Genomic DNA, 6838 nt, shown 5'->3' with positions numbered 1-6838 from the left:
CCTGCAGCACTAAAATTTGAATTAAACTAGGACAGAAGCAGGCTAGTCTATAATAACATTTGTATAATTTTATTTTTGCCCTTGGCTCAGTTCATTTCCTCGTACAGTAGATGCATGAAATTGGTTCTTCAGCCACCTTTAGCTGATGTTCACTGATATCTGGGCAGGCAGGGAGGCAGGAGAATGCACCTTTCTTAGCTTTGTGTTTTCAATCATAAGGCCTTGAATTCCTAGGTCATTTCTGACAATGATTATCTTTCTCTGAATTGTGTTTTCGGCAAAGATCTCTGAAGAGCCTCATTTCACCTAGAGATACGGTTTTCCCCTCCTCTCCCTGTGAGGGGGCTCTTAGAACTGAGATTGTTAAATAGATGCAAATGTTGTGCTGTTTTTATTCCTTTATTCAAGCCTGAGGGCATGAAATCTGAGTTCTCTTACTCTGCTTTCAGCAGTGAAATGAGGGCCGTAGGAAAGTCTTTAAATGACAGTGAAAAAAATAAATATTAACTTGAAACAATGAAGGACCAAACCCCCTCATACTATTAACCTTTGACTTAAATAAAAATTAGGAACTACATCTTACCACTTAGCACTTTTGTGAGGGACCGAGGCTCCTCTGGAGGAATCAGGTTTAAGCCAGTAAATAATTTGCGAGAGCTTCTGAAAAGTAGGCAAAGTTTTCCATCCAAACCAGGAGAAAACTTGTTTTTCTCATAGTATTTCCCTGCAGACCAACAGCCCAACAAGCACAGTGCACAAAAGAAAGCACTCGCAAAACCCACAATCGCTTTACACGTCTAACCATTTTTATTCAGGCTTTCAAGCAAAAGTAAGAGCTCTTTGGGGGTCAAAAGTTCTGAAATAAAGAATTTCTTCCCTTAGGTCAGGAAATCAAATATGCTAAAAACTCTCCCTAACCTTTTGTTTAGAGGGAGCTCGTGGGGGGGGGGGAAATCCCCCAAATTAGAAATGAAAGAATTGGTATTTGCGCCTTATAAGAAATCTGCATTTATCTCTCACTTCTTCCAGCTGAGAAGGTAAATAGCAGCCGTGGTGTTTTGGAGGCAAATATTGTTGTGTCCTATTCTTGGTAACGAAATCTGCTCCCAGGCCTGCTCCATCCCTGTCTGATTGTGCCCTGGGGCTGTCGCAGGCAGCCAAAGGAGCCTTTCAGAAAATCCAGGCCATGTTTTGACTTCATTACAAATTCCAAATAGAACAAGTTTTCGCCTGGCTTAGGCTTTGGTTATGAAAGTTTCCCACAGCTCTCGAAAATATACAGAATACTAAGTGGCCGGGCAGACAGAAAGAGGAGGCAGTAATTCCATCAAAGGTTTTTGGTCACATCCTAGAGCACAATCACAGAGCTCAGAGAGCTTATGTCACTAGGACCCAGAGATAAAATGTTTTGCCTTGGGCCCGAGGTCACACATTGGGTCAAGAACTCTGAGGTTCTGTCCTTTGTTCCCCTGTGAAGGGGAGAAAGCCTCCTCTCTATCCAAACCTGGCCCCCTAGCCTTCCCTGGAGACACATTGTGAAACGTTCTCACCCCCAAGGGGTGGCTGGGAAGCTTCAAATGTTTCTCGGGCATTTCTAGCATAACTGCAAAAATTGATGCGTTTCAGTGGGATAAGCCATGAGGCACAAAGGAAAAACCCCCACGGCGGTGGGTGTGAAGAGGAAACTTTTTATTGTCCTGCTGCGGATTTTTGTCTTTCATTTTTCTTCTCTTTTCCTTTTGCTAGTCTCTTTATTAAGTCAAGATGTTATAGGAAGGCACCAGTTAAATATGACATGCAAGCTTCTGAAGGCAAGCCTTTATTCCCTAGTTACAAATGAGAACCCAGGTTGGCCATGTTCCTGATCTCCAGCCTTCTTCCTCCCTTCTCCCTTGTTCCAGGTTCTTCTTCTCTCATCCTTTTTTTCTGGAAAAAACATAATGAAACACTTTAATGAGAAATTCTAGAAGGCCATACCCTATCCTCCAAGAACCCCAACTAATGGTCTCATCATCTTCACAGACATGCCCTTTCTTCCTGCACATCTCTATTTTAGAAAACATGAACAAAATACTTCAAATAAGAGGACTTCCTTTGTGGTCCAGTGGTTGAGACTCCACGCTTCCAGTGCAAGGGGTGCAGGTCTGATCCCTGGTCAGGGAACTATGATCCCACACACTGTGTGACCAAAAAAACACATTTTTTAAGTGCAAAATACTTCATATAAGTCCAACAGTGGGGCACTTACATTAGATTTTTTTTTTTCCCAAAAGAGCCCGTTCACATCCCTCCCTAGAAGAAGAGTTCATTAGCTCCTTTTAAAAAAATAATTGTTTATTTGTTTTTGGCTGTGCTGGGTCTTCATCACTGAGAGGGCTTTTCTCTAGTTGCAGAGAGCAGGGGCTACTCTCTAGTTGTGGTGGGCGGGCTTCTCATTGCAGTGGCTTCTCTTGTTTCAGAGCACGGCCTCCAGGGCACGGCTCAGGGGCTCTAGAGCACAGCCAGACCAGGGATCTGGACCTGTCTCCTGCATTGGCTGGCAGATTCTTTACCACTGAGCCACCAGGAAACCCTCATTACTAGCTCCTTATTTTTGAAAAGCCAATAACAATAGCCTGACAATTCCTCACCCATCATGCTGACATAATTGGACTGGTGAGCTGTGGCTTCTTGACATCAAAGCCATGGGTTGTGGCTTTTCCATACGTGGTTCACAATCCAGTCATTGCCCATCATCCACATACCATCCACTGTCCTCTTGAAAGCCCTGAAGTGATGAAAGAGTCAAGCAGTGGTTGGTGACTAAAAGCTGGACCCTAAATTGCCCCCAAACTCATTTTTGAAGAGTCTTTGAACATGAACAAAACTTGATCAATGAGTTTTAACCGGGAAGAGCAAGCACTATTGTGTCTCTGTTTCCCACATTTAGTCAAACTTGTAAACTCATCCTTCTGATGGCTTCCGCTGGTAGCTGGACCCAACAGAAGCATTCGATAGAATCCATAAGAAAATGATAATTCTGTTTTTCTGTTATATACCACCTGGTAGACTATATATATATATATATATCTTAAATATAAAAAAATGCATAATAAGTATTTGTGATTTAACCAGACTGGAATTATAGTATGAAGAGAAACAGTTACTGGGAAATCTACCATTGGCAGGGGGCAGCAAGCCAGCAAGAGTGCCTTGGTGTGTGAAAGTGAAAGTGTAAATTGCTTAGTTGTGTGTTATTTTTTGAGACCCCATGGACTATACTCCATCAGCTTCTCTGTCCATGGAACTCTCCAGGCAAGAATACTGGAGTGGGTAGCCATTCCCTTCTCCAAGGGATCTTCCTGACCGAAGGATTGAACCTGTGTTTCCTGTATTGCAGATTCTTTACAGTCTGAGCCACCAGGAAAGCTCCAGGAATACTGGAATAGGTAGCCATTTCCTTCTCCAGGAGATCTGCCTGACCCGGGGGTTGAACCCAGGTCTCCTACATTGCAGGCAGATTCTTTACATCTGAGCCACCAGGAAAGCCACCAGGAAGGCGTATGTGTCTATATGAAGATCAAGGAAGAAACACAGCCAAGAACAAGGTGAAAAGAAGTTCATTCATTGTCTCAAGGAAATAAAGACCTCAGACTTTTCAAGTGAAAATATACCACTGGCATCAGATACTAATCACAAGGTAATTATTTTTTAAAGAGTTTCCTGAGCAAGACACAGACACCCATGACACCCTTAGGCTAATATATGCACCTAGAGACTAATTCTGCCCTTGGTTGTATGTGCGTTAGTTGTCCTTGGAGTGAATAAAAGCTGCTTTCCATGTTACTCTAGCCTCCTGTTTTTTTTTTTTTTTTTTTAATGCCACTTCAGAAGATAGGGATAAAAATGCATCAGATTAAAAAACACTCCTCAAGGGCAATTTGTATGAAAAGTTAAGCTGGGCAACATCAAACTAGGCCCCTTCCTGAAAATACATCAAATTCAAAGAAGTACTTTTCTTTAAATTACTAATCTTTCTAATGAACATCAGACTCCATCAGCCAAACTGCTTTTCCGGCAACAACAGTTTTTACCAATTTAAAAGACTGCAAGATGTATTAACAGAAAGTACCCAAAATATTAATCAATTGCTAAAATACTTTCCTATCCTTTGTCCAAGGAAAAATACTTTGTTCAAGGAGTTTCAAACTTTGTTCAAGGAATTCTGACACTGGAAAGGATGGTCCCTGTCAATCATGGTAATTTGGTATTGTAGGTCTTATTCCTGGGACACCCAGTCAGTGGGCACTCAGAGAACCCCCTCCCTGCACATTCCCTATAACAGCCCTGGAGTGAATGTAATACCAGCTCATCTCCCCAACACCTCTGCATTAACCCACCTCCAATTGCTTAAAGTATCAGATGCCATGCCTGATGCTGTAGGAATTTTTTTTCCAGTATAAAGAAAATTCCTAAGAATTCCCTGGTAGTCCAGTGGTTAGGACTCAGCGCTTTCACTGTAGTGACCCAGGTTCAGCCCCTAGTCTGAGAACTAAGATTCTGCAAGCCATGTGGTGTGGGGGAAAAAAAAAAAAAACGGAAAAAAGAAAATTCCTGACCTCATTAGACTACATTTCAGATGTCATAAACGGTCATATCTTGCACCCAGCTCATGAGCCATCCAATGTTCTATAACTCTTTTTGGAGTTATATTGTAGTCAGAATTCTGCTTTCATACATGCATTCATTCATTATTTATTGAAAACCTACAATGTACCAGTCACTGTTTCTAGGAGCTAGGGTAAAGTGGTAAAGGAGACGGTTAACAACATCCCACTCTCAATGAGTTGATTTTCTACCAGGCAGAGGCATCAACAAACCAGCCAACAAATGAAGTCAATCATTTCAAACAACAATAAATATAAAGGAAGATGATGACACAGAGTGGGCTCACAAGGATCGGAAGTTTTCCTGGGGGAGGGGAAAACATTGAGCTGAAATCTGAATCCCAAGAAAGACTCAGCTGTTGTGAATCTAAAAAAATAAGATGAATTCTGTCTCTTTCAGAACACTTACTCATATTATTCTGCAGATTGTGTACCCTCACAAGCCGAACACCTACATGATTCCAAGCAGAAATTGTAAAACCCAGGCATAAAGGCACATCTTTTACTTACCAGCAGGACAACTCCAGGCATTATTTCTCAGTTGAGGGCATATTTAATTACCAAACGTTCTGCAGATGTCTTCCAAGTTGTATAGATTGCTGACTTTCAAGAACATAGACGTCTTCCTTTATCACAGAAATACCACTGTCCTTGATGAATCTGCATCTGCAATGATTTATCATTTTGTACTTTACAATTATTTAAGTTCTTCTAAATGACCAGGCACATGCAAAGCACGCTTGCTTTTATTTCATTAGATAACTAACCTCAGAGCTCTGCGAGCAATTTTAAACTTGAGAAAAAAAAAAAAAATCAGCTGTGCTGCTATTTCACTGTTCAGGCAACACACTCACCACGCCAGTCAGATTGAGAAATGATTGCCTTTGCTAGTGGCTTACAAGAAAAGACTTCAGGTCACATATTAATTTTTAAAATGTTTTTCTTAAGCCCCTTTTAGCCTTCATGGCACATTCAGAGGCCAGGTATAAAGGAATTCTTAGAATATGGTTTTATTCAATAGCATGCAAGTTTACCCCACCATGTCACATCTGGACACCTCCATTCTGGTTGCTTAGGTGTCTGATGGTTTGTCAGAAGGCTAGCCATAACTTAGGCGGAAAACTGGACTCCATTAAAAAAACATTAAAAGCTGAGAAGGAGGCAAGTTGATGTGGCATGGCTCCCAGCAATAAGGAAGCAAGAGTGCACACTGAAGCTTAGAAATAGAAAGTGATGTCCTCATAAAAACATGGCTCCAGGCTGGTGTGCCACTAGAAATTCTTCTGTCAGTTTAGAATATTTAGCTTGAAGGGATTTCGACTTTCAAATGTATCTCTGGATGCAAAATAGGCTGCACAGGAGGAGATAGCATTGAAGAAGGGAAAGACGAACTGCTCCCAATTACGATCGGTTTACGTGAAGCCGAAGATTCCTTTTTTTTTCAGATAGCATATTTGATCAGAAAGCATGCAAGTGGGATGGATGAGCTATCTCGCTGACACCGAGTGATCCGCTGGCCTTCATAACTAGAAAATCGTGCTAAGAACTGATAGGCCAAAACAATATTAAAAGCTTCAGCACTACTGGTTATCAAGGGAAACTTTCAGCCTAATTGGAAAGCTCACAGCTTCAGGCATCTGAAAAGTTTTGGTTTGGGGCTCTTCCGCGGCATTCCAATGCAGTATTTCCAATCAATAATGGGATGCTATTCAGAGCTCCATCGTGAGGCTTATGAAGTCCCCTGAGTTTTGTATTTGACTTGTTAAACTGTAAAAAGAGTTGGAGAAACAAACAGAAAAGAAATATCTCAGTCCCCAGCTGCCCAAATATAAAACAATCGAATAAACAAACTCCGGTGCTCAAAGAAAACGGGAAATGGCAAAATGGAAAAGACAGACTGACGCATTTTCATGCACAAACAGCGAGCATCTTGGGTGACCTTCCTGAGTGCGATCTGTCCTGCTGGGTGTTAGGCAAAGAGCTCATCTCTCCAGGCAGTTTGAATTATGTGTTAAGATTACGGTGATGCAGATTGTTCCCTAAAACCCACAGACACGAGACTTTTCCTTCCCAACAAATGTGGCCTTCTCAGTCCCATTTAGCTACAAGCAGTAGGTTATGATTGGAGAAGGAAATGGCAACCCACTCCAGTGTTCTTGCCTGAAGAATCCCAGGGATGAGGGAGCCTGGTG

At 41.8% G+C, this 6838-nt stretch overlaps 1 long non-coding RNA gene across 1 annotated transcript; it reads right to left on the bottom strand.

Annotated features, from left to right (window-relative positions):
- Nucleotides 1-788: 788 nt before the first annotated feature.
- Nucleotides 789-6413, bottom strand: LOC120881161. The gene is made up of 3 exons (XR_005725233.1): nt 5157-6413; nt 2631-2767; nt 789-1926 (listed from the first exon to the last, which is right to left on the bottom strand). It is a non-coding gene; the product is annotated as an uncharacterized LOC120881161 (long non-coding RNA).
- Nucleotides 6414-6838: the final 425 nt, after the last annotated feature.

The sequence above is a fragment of the Oryx dammah genome, unplaced genomic scaffold (genome assembly GCF_014754425.2).
Source record: "Oryx dammah isolate SB20612 unplaced genomic scaffold, SCBI_Odam_1.1 HiC_scaffold_22, whole genome shotgun sequence".
Taxonomy (NCBI): domain Eukaryota; kingdom Metazoa; phylum Chordata; class Mammalia; order Artiodactyla; family Bovidae; genus Oryx; species Oryx dammah.
Note: the sequence above shows the minus strand (reverse complement) of the source record. Positions and strands in the feature narration are given on the sequence as shown.